This window comes from Budorcas taxicolor, chromosome 9 (genome assembly GCF_023091745.1).
Source record: "Budorcas taxicolor isolate Tak-1 chromosome 9, Takin1.1, whole genome shotgun sequence".
Lineage (NCBI taxonomy): Eukaryota > Metazoa > Chordata > Mammalia > Artiodactyla > Bovidae > Budorcas > Budorcas taxicolor.
Window position 1 is genome coordinate 87,065,786 of NC_068918.1, and position 25,322 is coordinate 87,091,107.

General features: G+C 44.5%; 1 non-coding gene and 1 pseudogene across 1 annotated transcript; both read left to right on the forward strand.

The window, feature by feature from the left end:
- The first annotated feature begins 19,443 nt into the window (after positions 1 to 19,443).
- LOC128053180 (cytosolic arginine sensor for mTORC1 subunit 2-like) lies at positions 19,444 to 24,908 on the forward strand (annotated as a pseudogene).
- Positions 23,697 to 23,768, forward strand: TRNAC-GCA (transfer RNA cysteine (anticodon GCA)). The gene has a single exon. It is a non-coding gene; the product is annotated as a tRNA-Cys (tRNA).
- Positions 24,909 to 25,322: the final 414 nt, after the last annotated feature.

Sequence of the window (25,322 nt, forward strand, 5' to 3'; positions counted from 1 at the left end):
CGCATTTCACTGTACAAGGTATTGCAAGATAACCAAGGTGAATCAGACACAGCATCTGAGCCCAAGTAGTTTGTCTCTAGTGAAAGAAAATTTTCAAGACACACACCAAACTGAAGTCATAAAAGACAGAAGAAAAGGTGTACGTAAATAGCAGCGAAAGAAAGAATATTTTAATTCTAATGAGATATGTGTAAGTAAATAGCTTTTATCCTGGAATGAAGACAGGGAGAAAAAGGTAATTACCTGGTCTAGTAGCTTGACGAGGAAGGAAGAGGTGAGCATGTGTGAAGCTTGGAGGAGATGGGAGGAGGGTCAGTGGGTGGTGATGAAACATACAGCGTGGTGACTGTAACGAATGTGTGTGCATGCCTGCGTGCTCAGTGGTGTCTGACTGTGAATCCACGGATTGCAGCCCACCAGGGTCCTCTGTCCACGGCATTCTCCAGGCAAGGATACTAGAGTGGGTTGCCATTTCCTTCTCCAGGGGATCTTCCCAATTAGGGATTGAACTTGTGTCTCCTACATCCTCCTGCATTGGCAAGCGGATTCTTTACCACTAAGCGACCTGGGAAGCCCTAATTAATTATTACTTAATAACAATTAATAATACTGTGTTGCATATCTGAAAGTTGCTAACGGAACAGGGTGTAAAAGTTCTCATCACAAGAAAAAAGTTCTGTAACTTTGTATGGTGATAGATATTATCTAGACTTATCATGGTGATCATTTCACAATATACACCAATATTGAATCATTATGTTGTATGTCAATTATATCTTGAGAAAATAAAATAATCATAATCATAAAACAGTCGATGGCGAGAAAGCAACTAGAAGGTATGACAGATGTTTGTCTTTCAGGCAAGAATGGTCTAACCATGTTTCTTACATGAAACACTAGGGATTCCCCCAGATAATACTTTTAAGGTGATTCATTTATGTGTGGGATGGACATGTGCAGATTGCTATATTCAGGGTGGATAACCAACAAGGTTCTACTGTGTAACACAGGGAACTCTGTTCAATGTTATGTGGCAGCCTGGATGGGAGGGGAGTTTGGGAGAGATTTGATACATGCATATGTATGGCTGAGTCTCTTTGCTGTCCATCTGAAACTATCATGATATTGTTAATCAGCTACACTCCAATATAAAATTAAAAGTTCAATTTAAAATATTTAAAAAAAAACAAACAAACTCTTCTCTGTATTTGGGCAAAGGAACCACATTAGCCAGTATGTCATTGCCAATGACCATCAAAGGGTTCTGTCCAGGCTGTGTGGTGAGGCAAGCAAGGTCAGAGAAGGAACTGTGAACTGTGAGGTTTAGGGTCATCTGACGGCCGGGTAAAGAGAGTAAGGATGAGGAGCAGTCGCCGTGGGAGGGGAGGAGGGAGAATACAGGAAAGAAGAAGGGTCAGAGAGAATGCAGGAAAGGAAAGCCCAAGCTGACCTCGAGCGCAGACCCTGATGCTAAGGGCTCCAGTGTGAATGGGAGAGCTGACCTGGACCCCAGGTGAAGGTCATCTGGGACTGGGAGGCTGCCTTGCTGTGGGTCTGTTTTTCCTTCTCCAACCCATCCTTCTAGAAATCTCCAGAGTACTCTTTCCAATAGCAAAATCTGAACTGAACTGCATGCTTGAGAAAGGCCACTGATTCCAACTGATGAACACTTGCACATCCTCGAGCCTCTGCTCAGGTGTTACCTTCCTTGAGAAGCCTGCCTGGGCTCTCAGGTGGAGTCTGCCATCTGCTCCTCCACAGTCTCCCAGCACTGCTCATAAGTGTCATTAGCACATATTGCTGTGTGTTGCAGAGTCAACATACTCAATTCTCTAAAACCGAAGATCTTAAGGGCGAGAGTCAGACTTCTTTATATCTGTGCCCCAGGCCTACACAAAGACTGGCATGCTATTTGTGCTCAACTAATGAAGCTTTAAGGGTAGGGGTTTTTAACAGGTGTGAATGGTTGGACCTCTTGGGAAATTTTTTCAAAATGCAGAGACCTTGGCCCTTCCCAGGGCTAATGGATCCAATCTCTGGGGCTGCATTTGGGTGACTGTGTTTTGGAGAAGCTTCTTCGGATGAGTCAGATGCTGTTCATGATGAAAAGCCTCTGCTCCAGAGATGCGGCTCCAAATTCTATGCACGCTACTGACATCACTCGTGGGGTCTGGAAGCAGGAAGCCCCTGTGAAGAACCAAGGTTTCAGAGCCAGAAGGGTCTGGATTCAATCTGTAGTCTCAGCCTGTGAATCCATCACCAGCCAACCGTGGGAACTTGGGCAAATTCCTATACCTCTCTGAGCCTTGACTCAGAGGTCGCAAAAATTAAATGAGACCATAATACAGAGTAGACACTCAAGCTGGTGCTGATTTTGTCTGTAACAAGTCAAAGTTTCAGGCATGCTCTTTCCACTCACTCCTGTCTATCAGAATAATGATGATCTTTTGTATATTTTCAAAACTTATTCTTCTCACAAAATGTTCTTGCCTTTGACATCATTCAAACCTTTTAGTGACTCTGAGAATAGGGGCAGAAAATGTCTTGTCTAGTCATTTTATACGTGAGGGAATGTCATTTCCCTGGAAATGTAAAGATTAGCTGTGAGCACAGCCAAGTGTCCAGTTGGGAACAGACACCATCCTGCTCTTCTCACTGGGGCCACCAGCTCATCAGCACACACCTGCCCTCTCCCCCAGGTAGTTGCAGGCATGCTGGGAGCTGGAGAGAAGCCCCATGTTGACAGCCATGAGTAAGTCATAATCTGCCCAGGATAAGAGGAAAGCAGCCTGTCAGAAGTGAGACTTTCACCTAGAAAGAGAAAACTCCAGGCAAAGAGAATGTCACGCACTACTGTGGAGAGCAAGAGAAAGAGACTGGTGTGTGTGAAGGATAAATTCATGGCTGATTCTGATGAGTAAGAGAATGTGCTAGAAGGGGCATCCTGGCCTGATCACGAAGAACCCTGAATGACATTCACTCTTTGTTTCCTTGGCAATGCAGAGCCACTGAAGATTTTAGCAGGAAAATTGATAGCCTCAACTTTCTGACCCTGGCTTTCTGAATGGATTAAAATCATAATAATAACAGAAGCTAAACTCACACTAGGCACTGCCCTAAGGGCTTTACAAAAGTTAACTCAGTTAATCCTCGTACCCACCTTTTGGACAGGTCTTATCATTTATTTTCCTCATTTTATAGACGAGGAAACTGGGATGAAGGGATGTTAAAGAACTTACCACCGTCACTCAGCTGGTAAGTGGCAGAGCTCAGGTTTGCTAGTGGTCTGGCTTAAAGGGTGATGCTTCTAATTACCCCAAGAGTGGTACCTCACAAGAAACCTAAAAGCAGACAAAGCAATTAAGAGATGGTAGCGGTTTAGGAGAATGAAAAGGGAGAGAAAGAAGACTTGGTTATGGATAAATCAACGTAGACTTCTAAACACTATTATTTAGTATATGCGGAAACATACTGGCCAGAAAATTGAAAGACAATTTTTTCACTAAGCATTTTTATAAGGAGAAGGATGGTTGGTAAGAATGATTTGTTTTCACCTCCATCCTTGTTTTGCAAGTAAGGAAATGTTCACAGGTGTTCTAAGGATGCTCCTTCTATCTGTCAAGCCTATTCTTTGCTCTGATGGGACTGATATCTCACACTTCGTATAGAGGATAAGTCGTGGCTCAAACAGAATGATCACAGGAAGGACAGCATCCGGTCTGTGCTTGCGCTCAGCCTCCTTCATCTTCTGAAGCCACGCCTTCTAAGAAGATGGTGGTGGTGGTTTAGTCATGACCAACTCTTGCAACGCCATGGTCTGTAGCCCGCCAGGATCCTCTGTCCATGGAATTTCCCAGTCAAGAATACCAGAGTGGGCTTCCATTTCCTTCTCCAGGGGATCTTCCTGACCCAAGGATCGAACCCGTATCTCCTACATTACAGGCAGGTTCTTTACTGCTGAGCTACCAGGGATTTCAGGCTTTCATTGTGGCTCAGTTGGTAAAGAATCTGCCTGCAGTGTGGAAGACCTGGGTTCGATCCCTTGGTTGGGAAGATTCCCTGGAGAAGGGAAAGTATCCTGGCCTGGAGAATTCCGTGGACTGTATAGTCCATGGAATGGTTAGATGGCATCACTGACTCAATGGACATGAGTTTGGGTAAACTCCAGGAGTTGGTGATGGACAGGGAGGCCTGGCATGCTGCTGGTTCGTGGGGTTGCAAAGAATCGGACATGACTGAGTGACTGAGCTGAACTGAAGAGACTTTCACTTCACTAGCAGGGATTTCCCTTTTAAAATATACTTGGCAATAAAAGATAGAAGGATATAAAGATTGGGAGGGTTAAGGAGAGGGATCAAGAGTAAAAACAGAACTGAAATACTTCAGCTCTTTTTGAAAATGACCAGAAATCTCAAAGCATAAAACACTTTCAAAGTTGCAACTGAAATGGAGAGAAAAGAACAGTGTGAAATGAAAGTGGGCCCAAAGCATTGCCTCAGCTGTCCCGGTGTCCTCCCGAAACGGCACTGAAAGTCAACATCTGTATGCTTCAGAGGCGTCCCTGCTGACCTCATGCCCTTTCACTGAGCTCATCTTGGTTGGCTTCATGGACAGGCAAATCGTGTTTCATGTGCGGCTTTTAATATCTGTCCTTCTTTTCTGGCTTCTCTTTGCAGAACCTCCAGAATGATGTCAACTCCACACTTTCCTGAAAGACTGTTTCCAAGGAGCTCCCATTTTGCCATTCTGAGCAGTTAACAGTAGCCTCTTCAGAAGCCATCTCTTTGGTGGGTTTTGCCATACCCTGTTCCTTACAAACAGACGTGATGGACACTAGCTGGCTGCTCTCCCAGCTGAGTGTCATTCCCTCCTGGGCATCCAGCTACTCCATTTCCCAGCATTAGGGGCACCCATGTGCCTGGGTTCTAGGCAAAGAAGGTGGCCAGAATGATGGACACTATTTTCATTCTGGCCCCTGAAACCCTCCCACATGCCATGTGAGCTCTGCTTCAGTCCTGTTGAGTTTGACATGCCAGTGAGACATCCAGAGCTGTGCGTTTAGAGAAACTTCTGAACTCGAGATGCAATCACTGGTACAGATGTGATTGTCCAGAGGCTGGAGAATGAGGACAGATCCGTGAAGACCACCTGCCCTTCACAAGGAAGGCTACCTGAAGAAGCTGGCAATGCATTCTGACAAGGAAATAGAAAAAGAAAAGCAGGGTGAACTTTTTCATGAACATGGAGGAAGGAGAGTGTTCCCAGGAGGCCGTAACCAATAGAGACAACAGTCACTGCAAGTTCAATAAAAAGAGGAAAGAATAAGGGTCTGTCAGATTTGCCAGTGCCAAGGTCTTTGACAGCATTTGCCAACATCTGGTGGGGATGGGGAGCGGGATTTGCTGGTGCAGGACTGTGTCTTCAAGAATGTGAGGACTGAAGGAGGACTTGATGTTTACGAGGGAAAGGAAGATGGAAGGAAACAGCACCAAGATAGAAGGAATATATTAACAACATGAAGAAAAGCATTTTAATGGGAAGACAAAGTAAATGAGAAAATTAATCTTTGTAATCATCCCAATTTTGTGTATATGGGGGGAGGGTAGATAAAGAGAGTGAGAAGGAACACACGTACCAAAAAATTCAAAATATAATACACAAAAATGATAAAGGTCGTTATCCTCTAATAGTAAGTGGATTTGGGGGTTTTATTTTCCTTCTTCAGACTTTTCTGGATTTTCCAAGTTTTTGACGGTGACTACTGTATTACACTGGTATCAGTAACAGGTTTTCGTTTTGAGACTCAAGCATGATTAAAAGCTAAGACCTAAGAGAAAGTGGGAACAATGAGAAGCGGGGAGAAGTGTGTAAAATACAATTCTGAGGTGGAGTGGGGAGGGAAGCAGCAACTCAGCTTAGTGGAGAACATTCTCCTCTGACACTTTATTTTCTCAAGGCTGCGACTGAGGAAGAAGCCACAGGCATGGGCTGAAGAGTTCAGAACCAGGAATTGACAAGAACATGGAAACTCGTGGTCAACACTCCACCACACACCTACCCACCCCCGAGAACCAGTGCCCTCCTGCAGCAGCTTCCTGTCGAGATTGTCCTCCATTGTCTCCAGGACTGACTTCTTGGGGCAAAAAGAGAGCTGTCTTCCTTCCTTCCTTCTACCCAAAATTAGTTTTCCTGTTCATCCTATGTGGCCTTCCTCCAAGCTGACAACATTACCTAGCAGCCCATGAATTAACTCACCGTGTGAAGCTGACAGTGAATAACAAATATCCCTTAACATTCCTTCCTACTGGTGAGAAGTTGCATTTTAATAGAAGACCTTTAGAGCTGTGTTTTAATCAAGAGATGGACATTTCCACCTCTGTGGTGCTTGAGAGGGCCTTTTTATTTTTTCAGTAGAAGGGGAATAGTGGTTTCAATTTTCTCTACATTCACCATCGAGATAAAGGTATACCTTGCTTCCATTAAAGGACAACAATGCTGATAGATGGGTTTTAAATCCTCTTCTGTTACAGAACACTTTAATGGAAAGACTAATAGTTGCATAAGAAAATATTGTATACATCACATGTGTCCTTCCAGGACCAGGATAAAATAAAGATCTTTTAAGAAAAACAAAAACTGAGAGAGTTTGCTAGCAGCAAACCCTTACTAAAGGAAATCCTTAAGCATTTATTTCAGGAAAAAAGGATATTATCCCAGATGGAAAGAATGAGATACAGAAAGAAAAACAAAGAAAGGGGGAAATATGTGGGTAAATATGGAAAAACATTGATACATAAAATAAGAAGAATAAGCTAATAATAATAATAATGTTCTTAGGGAGCAATTTAAAAATAGAAATAAAATACACAGTAATAATACCACAGTGTTAGAAGGAACAACTGAAATTGAAGTATTTTAAGGACATCATGTTACTTGGAAAGAGGGTTTACTGTTGATAATGTAACAATTTGATAAACTATGTATATTAAATTTCTATAATAGCCACAAAAATAATTGAATGCATAACTCTTAAACCACCATAGGAAAAAATAAAATGAGAAAAACTGAACAATCAATCCAAAATAAGATAAGAAAGGAGAGAGAATGGAACATAGAAATGGTGGAACAAGGAGAAACTACAATTATTTTAATTAAAAATACTAAAATTACAACAATGTATTGCTGCTGTTTAGTCGCTCAGTTGTGTCCAACTCTTGTGACCCCCATGGACTGCAGCAAGCCAGGCTTCCCTGTCTTTCATTATCTCCTGGAGTTTGCTCACATTCATGTCCGTTGAGTCCATGATGCCATCCATCCATCTCACCCTCCCTTTCTCCTCCTGTCCTTAATCTTTCCCAGAATCAGGGTCTTTTCCAATGAGTTGGCTGTTGGCATCAGGTGGCCAAAGAATTGGGGCTTCAGCTTCAGCACCAGTCCTTCCAATGAATATTCAGGGACAAGTTCCTTTAGGACGGACTGGTTTGATCTCCTTGCAGTCCATGGGACTCCCAAGAGTCTTCTCCAGCACACAATTCAGAAGCATAAATTTTTCGATGCTCAGCCTTCTTTATGGTCCAACTCGCACATCCATACCTGACTACTGGAAAAACCATAGCTTTGACTAGATGGTCCTTTGTTGGCAAAATGATGTCTCTGCTTTTTAACACACTGTCTAAGTTGGTCATTACTTCTCTTCCAAGGAGCAAGCATCCTTTAAGAGTCCAGAAGACTGGACACTTTCAGTCAGTTTTCCTTTAAATACCAAAGAAGGGCAATGACAAAGAATGTTCAAACTACTGCACAATTGCACTTATTTCACTTGCTAGCAAGGTAATTGGAGAAGGCAATGACACCCCACTCCAGTACTCTTGCCTGGAAAATCCCATGGATGGAGGAGCCTGGAAGGATGTAGTCCATAGGGTTGCTGAGGGTCGGACACAACTGAGCGACTTCACTTTCACTTTTCACTTTCATGCATTGGAGAAGGAAATGGCAACCCACTTCAGTGTTCTTGCCTGGAGAATCCCAGGGACAGGGGAGCTTGGTGGGCTGCCATCTCTGGGGTCACACAGAGTCGGACACAACTGAAGTGACTTACCAGGAGCAAGGTAATGCTCAAAATCCATCAAATTAGGCTTCAACAGGATGTGAACCGAGAGCTTCCAGATGAACAAGCTGGGTTTAGAAAAGGCAGAGAAACCAGAGATCAAATTGCCAACATCCATTGGATTATAGAAAAAGCAAGTGAATTTCAGAAAAAACATCTTCTACTTCATTAACTTCCAAAAGGCCTTTGACTGTGTGGATCACAACAAACTGGAAAATTCTTCAAGAGATGGGAATACCAGACCACCTGACCTGCCTCCTGAGATACCTATATGCAGGTCAAGAAACAACAGTTAGAACCAGACACGGATCAGCAAACTGATTCAAAATTAAGTAAATACATCAAGCCTGTGTATTGTCACCCTGCTTATTTAACTTCTATGCAAAGTACATGTGAAATGCTGGGGTGGATGACACGCAAGCTGGAATCAAGATTGCCAGGAGAAATATCAATAACGTCAGATATATGGATGACATCACTTTAATGGCAGAAAGTGAAGAGAAACTAAAAAGCCTCCTGATGAAGGTGAGAGGAGAGTGAAAAAGCTGGCTTAAAACTCAACATTCAGAAAACGAAGATCATGGCATCCAGTCCCATCACTTCATGGAAAATAGATGAGGAAACAATGGAAACAGTGACAGACTTTATTTTCTTGGACTCCAAAATCACTGCGAATGGTGATTGCAGCCATGAAATTAAAAGACCTTTGCTCCTTGGAAGAAAAGCTATGACAGAATAATATAATAAACACAAAATGTCAGTAATTATAATAAATGAAAACAGATTAATTTCTCCAGTTAAAGACAATAATTAACAAACGATTTTTAACAGAAACACATTAAAAACAATTGGATACAAAAGCATTAAAAGGAAAGGGTAAAAATATATATGTGGATGAATACTAGTCAAAGGAAAACCATTGTGGTTATAGAAATTTTAGGGAAAAAAGTGGACTTTAAAGCAAAAGGCATTGCTATAGGTATGGAGAGTCACTACTTAATGATAAAAGATTCAGTTTGGTAGTAAATTAAAGTAATTCTAAACTATTATGCACCTAATCACAAGGCCTCAAAATAAAGCCTCAAAATAAATCAAGCAAAAACTGACAGATGATATAAAATCAATAATTTCACCACCATTGCGGGCTTCCCAGGTGGCACTAGTGGTAAAGAGCCTGCCTGCCAATGCAGGAGAGGTAAGAGATGTGGGTTGAGTCCCCGGGTGGGGAAGATGCCCTGGAGGAGGGCATGGCAACCCACTCCAGTATTCTTGCCTGGAGAATCCCAAGGACAGAGGAGCCTGGCGGGCTGCAGTCCATAGCATCACAGAGTTGGACACAACTGAAGTGACTTAGCACTCAGCACACCACCATTGCAATAGATTTTCAAATAAAACCCGCAGAAATTATGAGTCTAAGCATTCAAAAAAATCACCAGAGACATAGAAGATTTGAAAATAAAAGAATTAAAAAGTTTGACCTAATAAACAGATAGAATATTATACCTAAGAGCTACTCAGAGTATTTGTAAAAACTGACTATACAAAGTGCCATTACACACGTTTCAACACATTTGAAAGAGTTGGCATCATCCAGAACACATTTTATTACAATGCTGTCAATAGATATTATAAAATATAGCAAGGAGCCACTAAAACTGCCATATATTTGAAATTAAGAATCACTTTTAAGTAATTTACAGATCAAAAATAATCCAAATGAAAATTGAAAAAAAATTTAACCGAATGCTAATGAAAATACTATGTATCAAAGCTTTCAAGATGCAGCTAAAGCAGAACTTAAATGGAAATTCATGGCTTTAAAAATTTAGATTAGTGACGAAGAAAAGCCAAAAATAATTGCTACAAGCATACATCTACAGAACCTAGAAAAAGAATTGCAAAATAAGTTCCATTTCAGTAGACAGAAGAAAACAAAGGTAAGAAGGAAATTTTATGATACTAAAAAGAAACATAAAAGAGAACAAAGTAAGTCCTTTGGAAAGACTAAAAAATAGCAAACAATTGATAAAGAAAAAAGAGAAATAACAAATACAATTAAGACAAAGCTTCAAGTATTGCCGATGTTAAGAATCAACACAATATTAAGAAAAATGTTTAGGAAAAATTTTGTGCAAAAAAATTTACAACATAACTGAAAGAGCCAAACTCCTAGAAAAATACAACTTACCAAAACTGAGTTAAGAAAAAATGAAAAGCCTTAATAGTCTAACAAGCATTAATGAAATTGAATCAATAGATCTTTCAGAGAACACACTTTTGCACAAACTATCCTAGGATTCAGAAAAGAAAGGAACACCTCCCAAGTCATTCAGTGAGGTCAGTATAACACATAGATGAAAGAGCGAGGGAGACAGAAAGAGAGAGAGAAGATAAAAAATGTAGTGTGTGATTAAGAATAAGGTGTCTGTCACACACAGAGAACAAGCTGGTGGTTGCCAGTAGAGACGGGGAGGGAAAGGGGCAACCTAGGGGTAGGGGACTAAGAGGTACCAAGTACTAGGTATAAAATAAACTATAAGGGAGACCTCCCTGGGGGTTCAGTGGTTAAGACTCCATGCTCTGAATGCGGGAGGCCCAGGTTCAATCCCTGGTCAGGGAACTAGATTCTGCAACTAAGACTTGATGAGGCCAAATAAATATCTTTAAAAAAATAAACAAAATAAGCTACAAGGATATGTTGTACCACACAAAGCATATAGCCAATATTTTATAATAACTATAAATGATTTATAATCTTTAAAACTTGGGACTCACTATATTGTACACCTGTAACTTATATAATACTGTATACCAACTATACTTCAAAGAAAGAGAGAGAGAAAGTTCAGGAATAGAGAGCCTTTATAAACTGTGCTTACTGAACAAACCAAAGAAGTATTTGAAAGTGTTGCTGTCTGTATAGTCTTCCCTCAGCGGGGATTTCAGCAAGAGTGACTCTGACAATTTCAGACTCTCAAAGAGGTGTAAATCTATGCAATTCCAAGGAGGGACTAGAAAGTGGGAGGGTCCTCTATTATCCACAAGCTGACCACTAAGAAACTGGTTCTCTTCTACATATGGCCCTTGACTCTTGAGTGCCACATTTGGGACACAGTCATTTTTTTTTTAAACAAGTTTCAGAATGTATGCCTTCTCTCATGCCAAGACCATGCCTTTCTGGGGTCCCTCCATCTTCCCAGGATGCTATCAGGACCTTAAAGATCTCTGCTGGCTTATATTCCAAGGTAATGTCTACTCCTGTTTCTCCAAAATTAATGACTTCTTTGTTCAACCCCTTTCCTCTCTCTTGTTCTTGTTGCAGTAGATATTTACAGCCTGCTACATCCAGCCTCTTAATCAATCCTACCAAAAATGCAAGTTGCCTTAACTTCAAGAGCAAAGAGCATTTAATTTTTTACATCCCTGGTGGCTCAGATGGTAGAGTCCGCCTGCAGTGCAGGAGACCCAGGTTCGATCCCTGGGTTGGGAAGTTTCCCTGGAGAAGGGCATGCCAACCCACTCCAGTATTTTTGTCTGGGAAATCCCATGGACAGAGGAACTACAGTCCACGGGGTCACATGAGGCTGTAGAGTTGGACGTGACTGAGCAACTAACACACAGGGAGGAGAAGAGAAATATTTGTGCTCCATCCTTCTAAGGCATCAAGGATGAAGAGAAAAATAAAACGGTTTCATTTCCTACTGACCCAGTCTGAATATTCACTTGCTGTCACACTTTGATGACAAATATGTACTGGAATCAGCAGCATGGGAGCCACAGGGCAGCTATGCCCTTCTGCTGTTTGTGATGGGCGACTGGGGAGGGTGTGCTGGCTGAATGCTTGAGGTGGGAACACCTCCATCCTGTTGCTGTGAAGGAAGACAAGTGGACAAAGGATGTATTCCACCAAAACCACACTAAACGGAGTTTTGTAAACTTTTTTCCACTTAAAATGCATTGCTGACATTCTCTCATCTTTAAAGAATCTTCAACATTACTAAAAGTAATGGTGGCTTGAACATCTGTACATGTACATAACCTAGTTTTGATACAGCACTCCCTTGCTGTTAGGTGTTTGCATTGTGTCTCATTTCTGGTTATTGTATGTTATGCTTCAGTGACCGTCCTTGTAGAGAAATATGGCTTGCACCCTTGATATTCCATCTGGATGCATTCCTAGAAGTTAAAGTGCTGGGCCAAAGGACGTAAGCCTTTTCTTAAAAAAAAAAAAAAAAAAATGAAAACCATGATCAAAATGCCCTCCCAAAGTCTTGTGCCAATTTACATTCCCACAGTCACTAGAGCATGTTAGACTGAAATCCTCAAAGGGGGAATGTCTTTGAGCTCACAAACTCCAACCTCAGTCTAACAAGATTTTCCTTGCAAGCATCTCTTAGTTGGCTTTTACCACGGCCTTGCATGCTTTCAAATGCCAATCGCTTCTTCTTTTTCAGATTGAAATACTCTGGATAAACAACGTCTGGTGGCTTAGTGGTGAAGAATCAGCCTGCCAGTGCAAGAGACACAGGGGACTTAGGTTTGATCCCTGGGTCAGGAAGATCCCTTGGAGGAGGGACTTGCAATCCACTCCAGTATTCTTGCCTGGAGAATCCCATGGACAGAGGAGCCTGATGCACTGCAGTCCATGGGGTTGCAGAGTCAGACACAACTGACCAACTGATCGTGCACAAACAACTTCTCAATGTGATAAATGGTAGTAAGCTGATATTTAGTATGCATTTTCATTCATATGAATAATAAAAGCTAAGCTGTAGGCATCAAACACTTCATACCAGGCCTTTATGTGTGGATATACAAATCAATAATTCAGTCAAGTAGGTGAGGCTGTTTTTTGCAGAGGAGGCATCTGAGAAGACACAAACTATAAAATCTGACCACACATACACACACACACACACCAAGATTTTTGTATTCTAACTCATAGTAAACCACTCAACATACCTGACAGTCAAAGCTCCTTCTGTGCTCCACATAAGTCGATCTCTTCCCGAGCGTGGGCTGTGATCTCCTACTGCCAACTGACCTCCCTCCTCTAGGTGCCCATCCCCAACCATTGCCTTGGCCGCAGGTCACTGGCCCCTCACAGTGGTGATGCACTGGAGACTGCGCTGTGCAGAGTCGGGGTGGAGGTCGCTCACTGCCCTTAGCCTGAGATCATGTCCTCGTCCGTGTCATCTTGGTGTTGGCAGCTGTGAATTTTTTTCATTCAACTGGAGCTTTTCCTCTTTCTTGGTTATTGTTCAGTTGCTCAGTCATGTCCGACTCTTTGTGACCCCATGGACTGCAGCACGCCGGGCTCCCCTGTCCGTCACTGTCTCCCAGAGCTTGTTCAAAATCATGTCCATTGAGTCGGTGATGCCATCCAACCATCTCATCCTCTGTCACCCCTTCTCCTCCTGCCTTCAATCTTTCCCAGCATCAGGATCTTTTCCAATGAGTAAGCTCTTTGCATCAGGTGGCCAAAGTATTGGAGCTCCAGCTTCAGCATCAGTCCATCAGTTTCTTGGTCAGATAAGTGATTTTCTACTGTGTCCTGGAGACTGGGTGTCACTGAGGGCATGAGGTCCTGGAAACGCCTGCAGGCACTGAGCAGTGCCCATGCCACACTCCCCATGGAAGACACGTTCAGATGTCACTGATTCACCACTGCTCTCATGGGGACAGATCTAGTCATCTTCTCATGAGATTTTCAAAACTGAACGATCACACAATAAGGATAATTTGTTCTTTCCCTCCAATGGGCATCAATCATCATAAGGGGAAGAAAAAAAAAAAAACCCTGAAAAACTAACTTTAAATTCTCCCAAGATTCTCAAGTTTGAAACACATTTCTCAAAGGAGGGAAAGCCTCCTGTTTCTTGTTTCCATACCTCCAACCCATAAAGCAGGGAAAAGACAAGAGTCTGCCAGGCCTTTTGCAAAGAGCTATTTATTATGACAAAGCCCGTTGTCACTGTCATGAGGATGAAGTCATCTCGGCCTGAGCATGTTAGGCGCCTGGTTTAGAAAGCCGTGTCATTCCTTGAGCTATGGAATATTGTTTTGGCAAAAAGCAACTGACTGTATGCTCTCACCCTTAGGAAACCATCCAATGCCTCCCCTCGTCCAGCTCATCATAAGCACGCCTTCCCCTTAGACTCACTCCCCTTGCCCTGGACATGCTGTGCAGAAACACTTTCTGCTGGGAGGGGAGGGGTGCTTCCTGATGGAATAGAAAGGTGTCAAGGTGATTGGCCCCTGGTGAAGAAGCCCCTGTCTCTGCAGCAAGAAGCTGTAGGGTCTACAGCCCCAGCTGGCATCCTCAGAAGAGCTGTTGGTGAAAGGGATGAACAGAGGGTGTTCTCAGTGGGGACTAGGACCCCAAAGCCTTCCCCAAGCAGAAGGGCCTATCTGTGCCCTGCCAGCTCATACTTTTTCAGCTGATTCTACTTTAGAGCAACCTTGCCAGAGAAAATGGAAAAACACATCTTAGAGATAAATCAACACCAGTTCCAAGTTCCTGTTTCAGTTGTTTTGCTTCGCGGTCTGCCCTTGCTCGAGATTATATTGCAATGACCTACCACTGTTCTCCTGGGTCCAAGGATGAGATCTGCCCCAGAGAGTTAACTTTTCACCTGGGTGGTCTGTCGTAAAGCAGGTCCCCTTTCAGAGAACCATAGAATTTTAGAGCTGGAAGGAATCTTCCAGATAATTACTCCAATACATTGCTTCTACTGAGGAAACAAGAGACCCAGAGAGGTTATATTCACTAGCACACATTTACACAGCAATCTAGTTGCAGAGACAGGAATGGTGCAGGGTCTCCAGAAACTGCAGGATCCCCTTTCTACCTCAACATGGTAGACCCCTAGACTCTCTACAATTTTCCAATTTGATTCCAAATGTTTTCATTTTAAATGGAAATACCGACTTCCCTGGTGGCTCAGACAGTAAAGCGTCTGTCTACAATGTGGGTAGACCTAGGTTCGATCCCTGGGTCAGGAAGTTCCCTGGAGAAGGAAAAGGCAACCCACTCCAGTATTCTTGCCTAGAAAATTCCATGGACGGAGGAGCCTGGTGTCCATGGGTTCGCAAAGAGTCGGACACGACTGAGTGACTTTACTTTACTTTCACTTACTTTAAAAATAGCTCAAACCTCTGGGCACCTTTCTAAATTTCTCTACTTCTTTGGAGCAAATGATAGACTGCTTTAGAATTTACGCCACCAAAATCTGAAGCATGCCCATCCTAACCTTATTCAGTGGAACCAAAGGATCTCAGACTTTCAGATATTTGGCAGTGATTTCGAGTCAATTTCTGGTTTGTTTAGCATCGTAAGCAAACATTTCATGCCTGTCATCTCCTTTGATGTATTTGGAGCCTGAGATTTGCAGTCATAAACCTTCACTCAGCATGTCATCCTCATAACAGGCATCAATCTCACCATCATGGCAAAAATAAGATTGGTGTGTTGGATGTACTGATGACATTCTAGGCCAATTTCAAAGCCAAGAAAGCAGTTACTAGATAAGGCATATGTTCAGCCTAATGAAGAACATTCTCAAATAACACACTAGATCTTGTATGTTTTCAATAAAGCAATAATTGGTTCATATCTGTACACAGAAAGATAGCTTTCATGTTTCTTTAAAAATGTGTTCTTTAGACTAAAAGGCAATTGCTCACTGGAGAAACTCTTTCACTGAATATATATTGTGGGTACGCTACCTGTCCAAGACTTGCTATCCAAGACATTGGTATCTGTAGCAGGATAAAGGATGGCCCCCAAGAGATGTGTCCACCCAGAATGTATGAATTTCACATTATTTGGTAAAAGGGTCCTTGCAGATATGATTAAATTAAGGATCTCAAGCTGAAGAGGTGATCACTGATGACCTGGATGGACCCTTATTCCAGTGAAGTTTCCTTATGAGAAGAGAAGGGAGACACAGATATGAGGGAGAAGACTCACACTTGAGGGAGAAGACACACACGTGAGGGAGAAGACACACACGTGAGGGAGAAGACTCACACGTGAGGGAGAAGATTCACACGTGAGGGAGAAGACACACACGTGAGGGAGAAGACTCACACGTGAGGGAGAAGACTCATACGTGAGGGAGAAGACACACACATGAGGGAGAAGACACACACATGAGGGAGAAGACATAGATTATAGGGAGAAGACTCACACGTGAGGGAGAAGACTCACACATGAGCGAGAAGACACACACGTGAGGGAGAAGACACACACGTGAGGGAGAAGACACACACGTGAGGGAGAAGACTCACACATGAGGGAGAAGACACACACGTGAGGGAGAAGACTCACACGTGAGGGAGAAGACACACACGTGAGGGAGAAGACACACACGTGAGGGAGAAGACTCACACGTGAGGGAGAAGACACACACGTGAGGGAGAAGACACACACGTGAGGGAGAAGACTCACACGTGAGGGAGAAGACACACACGTGAGGGAGAAGACACACACGTGAGGGAGAAGACACACACGTGAGGGAGAAGACACACACGTGAGGGAGAAGACTCACACGTGAGGGAGAAGACACACACGTGAGGGAGAAGACACACACGTGAGGGAGAAGACTCACACGTGAGGGAGAAGACACACACGTGAGGGAGAAGACACACACGTGAGGGAGAAGACTCACACGTGAGGGAGAAGACACACACGTGAGGGAGAAGACACACACGTGAGGGAGAAGACACACACGTGAGGGAGAAGACACACACGTGAGGGAGAAGACTCACACGTGAGGGAGAAGACTCACACGTGAGGGAGAAGACACACACGTGAGGGAGAAGACTCACACGTGAGGGAGAAGACTCACACGTGAGGGAGAAGACACACACGTGAGGGAGAAGACTCACACGTGAGGGAGAAGACACACACGTGAGGGAGAAGACACACACGTGAGGGAGAAGACACACACGTGAGGGAGAAGACACACACGTGAGGGAGAAGACTCACACGTGAGGGAGAAGACACACACGTGAGGGAGAAGACTCACACGTGAGGGAGAAGACTCACACGTGAGGGAGAAGACACACACGTGAGGGAGAAGACTCACACGTGAGGGAGAAGACTCACACGTGAGGGAGAAGACACACACGTGAGGGAGAAGACTCACACGTGAGGGAGAAGACTCACACGTGAGGGAGAAGACACACACGTGAGGGAGAAGACACACACGTGAGGGAGAAGACTCACACGTGAGGGAGAAGACACACACGTGAGGGAGAAGACACACACGTGAGGGAGAAGACTCACACGTGAGGGAGAAGACACACACGTGAGGGAGAAGACTCACACGTGAGGGAGAAGACACACACGTGAGGGAGAAGACACACACGTGAGGGAGAAGACTCACACGTGAGGGAGAAGATTCACACGTGAGGGAGAAGACACACACGTGAGGGAGAAGACTCACACGTGAGGGAGAAGACTCACACGTGAGGGAGAAGACACACACATGAGGGAGAAGACATAGATTATAGGGAGAAGACTCACACGTGAGGGAGAAGACTCACACATGAGCGAGAAGACACACACGTGAGGGAGAAGACACACACGTGAGGGAGAAGACACACACGTGAGGGAGAAGACTCACACGTGAGGGAGAAGACACACACGTGAGGGAGAAGACACACACGTGAGGGAGAAGACTCACACGTGAGGGAGAAGACACACACGTGAGGGAGAAGACACACACGTGAGGGAGAAGACACACACGTGAGGGAGAAGACACACACGTGAGGGAGAAGACTCACACGTGAGGGAGAAGATTCACACGTGAGGGAGAAGACACACACGTGAGGGAGAAGACTCACACGTGAGGGAGAAGACTCACACGTGAGGGAGAAGACACACACATGAGGGAGAAGACATAGATTATAGGGAGAAGACTCACACGTGAGGGAGAAGACTCACACATGAGCGAGAAGACACACACGTGAGGGAGAAGACACACACGTGAGGGAGAAGACACACACGTGAGGGAGAAGACATAGATTATAGGGAGAAGACTCACACGTGAGGGAGAAGACTCACACGTAAGGGAGAAGACTCACACATGAGCGAGAAGACACACATGTGAGGGAGAAGACTCACACGTGAGGGAGAAGACACACACATGAGGGAGAAGACTCACACATGAGGGAGAAGACACACACATGAGGGAGAAGACACACACGTGAGGGAGAAGACACAGAAGAGAAACTTGTGTGAAGATGATGGCAGAGACTGTTCTCATTCTGCCACACTGAAGAAATGCTTGAAACCACCAGAAGCTAAGGGTGAGGAAGAAATCCTCCCAGAAGTCAACAGGAATGTGACCCTGCAGCTATTTTGATTTTCACCCAATTATACAGATTTCAGACTCCAGGCCTCCAGAACTGTGAGAGAGTAAATTCCCTTGGTTTGTGGCCACATCACTGCAATCTGTTTCCAGGGTCACCTCATCTTTTCTGTGTGGATGTCTAATCTTTCTCTGTCTTATGAGTAGACTTATGATGGCATTTAAGACTTTCCCGGATAATCCATGACAACAACTTCATCTCAAGATTCTTGAAGTAATCAGACTTGCAAACACCCTTTTTCCATTTACAGGTTCCGAGATTAGGACCTAATATCTATGGGGGGGGGGGGATTAATCAGTCTACCATAGCCCCCAAATCTCATTGACTTAACACAGCAGAGACCAACATGAACAAGTACCCTTCTCCATCTTGTGGTATGCCAACTGGGACACTTGATGGCCAAGGTCAGAGCAGCAAGGAAAGAAGAGGGAGAAGAAAACACTCTAGGCTTTTAATTACCTTTGGCTGAAACTGACTTATGTTAATTCTGCTCACAGTCCATTGGCCAGAACTAGCCATAAGGACCCAACTTAACTGTAAGGAATACTGATGAAATGGAGCGGGATCTTAGGACCCTTCCCCACCCTCACCCCACCACATCCTCACCCCGTCTTTTGTCTGTGGGAAAACTTTAGCCAAAGAATAAGTTTAATCAGAGAAATGAGAAAATGCAGGAACAAAAGAAAATAGTCCAACAAGAATAAATAATAATAGTTCTAATCATTAAGCAAAGCCAAGGACCTTTAGTTCTTCCTCAAATGCTGTAGATAATATTCTGAGCCATATCCTATGAGCTGTCTTGTAGATACTGAAACTCCCACCAGGTGGAAGAAGTTAACTGCATAAGTCCAGACTGTAGCCATGACATAAACTGCCACAATTTGGGAGAACTGGCCTCAAGGAAATGGGAACAAATCAATCCTGGAACTGAAGATTATGGACTTAAAATAATCAAGATGACGCTGGTCAGACCACCAATGATGAATTTCAAGATGACCATCAGAGCTGACTGTGCTGTTTCTGCACATAGCCCCCTCCCTCTGCTTATAAAAATTCTTGCCTCCTGATTGTCAGGGAGAGGAGGAGCTGGCCTTTGGACGGGAGTCTGTCCTCCCCCAACACAGGTTGCTGGCATCCAAAATAAAGCAAACTTTCCTTTCCACCAAACTTGCCCCTTTATTGGCTTTTGAACAGCGAGAAGTCAGACCCCACTTGTGGTTATATTGACATATGTAAGGGGGCAAATAAATATTTGATGAACACTAACTGTCTCTGCAACATGCTGAGACCAGAAAATCACGCAGACTTTTGCTGTGGGAGACAACTACTGCTTCTGTCGCCCAACATGGTTCCCCGCGCCCCCAACTGCAGCAGAACTGCTCCTCTTCACGCCGCGCGGAGCCAGTTTCAAAGGTGGCCACGTTACTCAATCTGTCCAACTGAAGTCTTAGTGTGGAATTTTCCACTTCAGTGTTGGAAATTGCACCAAAGTTAGCGCAATGCAATTTGCACACTAAAGACACAGGTGCCGGTCTAGTTGCTCAGTCATGTCCGACTCTTTTGCAATCCCATGGACTGTAGCCCACAAGGCTCCTTGGTTCATGGGATTTCCCAGGCAAGAATACTGGAGTGGGTTACCATGTCCTTCTCCAGGGGATCTTCCAGAATCAGAGATCAAACCCATGTCTCCTGCATTGGCAGGCAGATTTTTTTTTTACCACTAGCGCCACCTGGGAAGCCCCAGTTACCCAGAGTTAGGTCGAATTTCACAGGTTAAGGGCACCGTCCCCTCCAGCCCACCCTCACTGCAGGCACCAGCCCAGGCCACCCACACTTCTGACCCACTGCTGCAAATGCAGGGGTTCCCACGAGCTCCTTGGGTTTGATAATTCACTAGGACAACTCACTGAACTCAGGAAAACACTATCCAGATTTATTATAGCAAAAGGATACCAAACAAGAACAGCCAAATGAAGAGACATATGGGGCACCATGTGGGAAGGTTCCAAATGCGAAGCTTTTGTGTCCTCAGGATGAGTCACTCTTCTGGGACATTGATATACTCATCAGAGTTGTTTTTACTGGGGTTTCACTCTATAGCTATGTGATGGGGCCACTGGCCATGAGATTGAACTCAATCTCCACTCTCTTTCACCCATGGAAAGTGGGGCTGATATTACTTGGTTCATAGCCCCAACCGTCTAATTACATGGTTGGCCCGTCTGACCTGGCCAGCCCCATCCTAAAACTATCTGGGGGCCAACAATGAGTCACCTCATATAAACTCAGGTGTGGTCCAAGAACCCACAGATGAATTACAAAGGCACTCCTATCACTCGGGAAATTCCAAGGGTTTTGAGGTTTTCTTTCAGGAACCAGGGACGGAGGCCAGCCAAATTCATCAGACAACAGCTGAGATGATGAAAGTCTGTAGCTACTGGCTACCAGGTCACCTGCCCTCCACTCATTCCCTCTGCCCACCCCCATCACCTACCACAGAGAGGAAAATCCTGGTAATGAGAGAGAATAAAATCAACACAAAGAGAAGATGAGATGAGATGAGACATGGAGAGTGAGAGCAAGCTCTGACTACACAGGCTGATTTCTTCAATGCAGCCCTGTCTCTCCCAGTTACAGGAGTCAATAAATCTCAACTCTCATTTAAGCTGCATGAAATTAAATCCCTGTCACTTGAAATCCAAAAAAAAAAAAAAAATGAATAGCCTTCCCTTCAGGAGCATACTATTTGAATGAAGGGTGACATATACAAATGAAAAACGACATGACAATTTTCAGGCAACAATTTAAGAATAATCATACATTCATTCCATTCATTCATGATTAAGTGCTGCAGGAGAAAGAACTATTCTTCTCAAGGAAGATCCAAAAGCTATGACATTCACTTTTATTCTAGTTCTCACTTTATTCAACAACGTGCCGCTGCTTGGAATGACAGGACAAAGGTACTGTGGAACATATCTAAAAGCAGGAGGAACACAAGGAAGAGCTGGACCTTATTTTATGCATCAGGGTGTTCACCATCATCCCCATGGGAGTGGAGGCCATTAGGAGTACAGCAGAGTCATCAAATTCTGAAAATACATATTGCCTTTAAAACCAAAAACAAGTTTTAATTTGCAATCTCTTTTTAAAAGTATTAATGTATATCTTTCAAAGTAGGTTAAAAAGCTTATTTCAATGAAAGAAAGGTGGAGAGCAACAATAGTAAGTCATACAAGTAGCAACATGCTTCTCTTCGCAAAACAGTGAGAATCACTACTTTATACAATAGGTGTGTTTCTGAGAATCACTCTGTGACTCCTTGATTTGGGTCCTATTTTACCATCAATTACCATGATTATTTCAGATCAATGGGCTGCTCCATTCAATCAGACAATCAGCGGTGTGTCATCTCCCTGCCAGGTCCTGATGGGTCAGTAGGTTAAGCAAAGTAAGTGCTGAACAGGCATCACTCCTCCAGAAAGTATGTTTCATGATACCAGCAGAATCCTAAGTCCACGGTTGGTGTCAAAAGTAGAGACTGCTTGGCAGAGCCCCACTTCGACAAAGTCTCATCAGAGTCACCCTAAAAGTATCCTTCCATGAGGGTGAAGCTGTCGGCTTCAGTGTGACTTGCACAGTTCTCCAAGGAAGGCTCCACCTCCAGCATCAGACCATAGAGTTTTGACAGGGAGCTTTGGTCCTAAGGATGTTCTTGAATCTGAGGAAGATGGCCAGGATCGGAAAACCCTAGCGGGCAGGTGAGATGGTGACTATTGACAGCTGATAGGCTCAGAGGCTGGCAAAATTATCTGTTGAATGAATCCCTTTGACTGCATGGATCACAACAAATTGTGGAAAATTCTTCAAGAGATGGGAATACCAGACCACCTTGCCTGCCTCCTGAGAAATCTGTATGCAGGTCAAGAAGCAATAGGTAAAACTGGACATGGGACAACAAACTGGTTCCAAATTGGGAAGGGAGTATGTCAAGGCTGTATGTTGTCACCCTGCTTATTTAACTTATATGCAGAGTACCTCATGAGAAATGTTCTGCTGGGTGAATCACAAGCTGGAATCAAGATTGCCAGGAGAAATATCAATAACCTCAGATATGCAGATGGCACCCACTCTAACAGCAGAAAGTGAAGAGGAGCTAAAGAGCCTCTTGATGGGGGTAAAAGAGGACAGTGAAAAGCTGGCTTAAAACTCAGCATTCAAAAAACTAAGATTATGGCATCTGATCCCATCACTTCATGGCAAATAGATGGGGAAAAAGTGGAAACAGTACAGATTTTTATTTTCTTGGACTCTAAAATCACTGTGGATGGTGACTACAAGCACAAAATTTAAAAAAACTCTGGTTCTTTGGAAGAAAAGCTATGAAAAACCTAGACAGCATATAAAAAAGCAGAGACATCACTTTGCTGACAAAGGTCTGTATAGTCAAAGCTATAGTTTTTCTAGCAGTCAGGTATGGATGTGAGGGTTGGACCAGAAAGAAGGCTGAGCACCAAAGAATTGATGCCTTCCTACTGTGGTACTGGAGAAGACTCTTGAGAGTTTCCTAGACAGCAAGGAGATCAAACCAGTCAATCCTAAAGGAAATCAACCCTGACTATTCATTGGAAGGACTGATGCTGAAGCTGAAGTTCCAATGCTTTGGTCACCTGATGCGAAGTGCTGACTCACTGAAAAATACCCTGATGCTGGGAAAGATTGAAGGCAGGAGGAGAAGGGGGTGACAGAGGATGAGATGGTTGGATGGCATCACCAGCTCAATGAACATGAGTCTGCAAAAACTTGGGGAGATAGTGAAGGACAGGGAAGCCTGGTGTGCTGCAGTCCATGGGGTCACAAAGAGTCAAACACAACTTAGTGACTCAGCAAACAAAGCAAACAAAACACACCGTGACATCTTTGTAGGAAAGGATCTTTTTGCTAAAATGACATCACCTCCAGGGGCCTATAATTTTGGTAAATTCTGATTCCTAGGAATAATATATCTCATATCTACTGAACTTTCCACGATGACCAAGAGTTTTCAACACTGTAGTTTAGGAAACTGGAACTTCAGAACATGTACCAACAGCATTTTGGCTTGAATGCCAGCCAAGGACTCTCTCCCCAAAGGTGGGATCAGTCAAGACTTGAGAAATCAGGATATTAACTACCATTTATTTGTGCTCACTATGTGCTATATCAGGCTTCCCTGGTAGCTCAGATGGTAAAGCATCTGCCTGCAATGCAGGAGACCCAGGTTCGATCCCTGGGTTGGGAAGATGTGCTATACCAAATTGTATCAACGTCATCTTATCAAATCTCACAATGACTTTACATGGTAAATATTGTTATCCCCATTTTAGAGATGATGAAACTGAGGCTCGGAGATGTCATCTGCTGCTAAGCAGTGGAACTAGGACGTGATTGCTTGTTCAGCTCCAAAACCCACACTCCAAACACCTGCTCCCTCAGCTGCAAGTTGCCAGCATTGTCAAGGAGAGTATCCCACTCTTCACCTACAGCCTGATCAAACTTGCCTCCCTGTCCTCTGAGACCAGGTGCAAATTCTTCAGTCTGATCAAGACGCCAGAGGATTACACCATCATTGTCGATGAGGAGAGCTTCCTGGAACTGCCCTCCTCAAAACACCTGGGTGTGGCCGATGCCACCTGGCTGGCCCTCAGCGCGGTGTCTGGCAGCGGCAGCTTCTCCAGTTTCCAGCCCATCGGCATGACCGAGATCGTCAAGTCAGTCATCGTCCCACTGGCCAATCAGAACATCTGTGTCCACGCTGTCCACCTACCAGATGGACTTCATCCTGGTGTGTGAGTAGGACCTGCCCTTCATCACCCACACCTTGTCATCAGAGTTAACCACCCTGCACGTCATCAATAGCGAGACGCTGGCAGCTGAGAACCTCAGCATCATGCACTGCTTCAAGAAGGCCGAGGCCGTCCAGAGGCCCATCATTCACCCACTGCCCAGCCCGAGAAACAGGCTCTGTGTCACCAGCCTGGACTCTGACATACCACCCACTGTTGCCACACTCCTTATGGACGTCACGTTCTACTCCAGTGGACTGAAGGACCGCCTGGTGTCCTCCAGCAGTAACTGTGGCCCCACCCGCTTCTCCTTCTCCCTGATCGAGGGCTACATCTCCCTGGTGATGGACGAGCAGACCCAGCAGAGGTTTCCTAGTAATTTGTTGTTTACGAGCGCATCTGGGGGGCTCTGGAAGATGGTGAGGATTGGAGGTCAGGCCCTGGGATTTGATAAGTGCATCGAAGTGGCACGGATCTCCGAGCCTTTGGCCACTGCAGACATCCCAACCTACTACAGCAGCACCTTCAAGTTCCTCCACACACTGGTGCCAGAAGAAAACATCAGCGCCCTGAAAGTCAGGCAAGCAGAAAAATAAGAACGGCCTCTTCCGTTCCTCCCCATCCGTGCCCCCAGGCCTGAGCCCACCCTGCCCTAAAGACTCCTGCAGTGTTTCTCAAAAGACTAGAAAATTGGCCCCGCGGCCCCCAAAGGATGGGTCTCTAGGAGACACCCTCAGTGGCTGGGACCCAAGCCAAGGCTTCCCCGTGCCCTCCTGCCTTCCTGGAGTCCCCAGATCCTCCAGTGAGACCCCCAACCTCTTCCCCTACCCCAGAAAATGATGTCTGGGGCCCAGAGAGTTGTAAGCCCAGCCACCTTCTCATCCGGCCTCACTCAGGGCTGGGGTGGGTAGGGGCGGGGTGGGGGCGGGGAGGTGTTGGCAGATGCCAAAGGAAGCTGGGGTACTGATTCTCCTGTCATCTTGGGGGCTGGCTGAGCAGGGCAGAGTTCA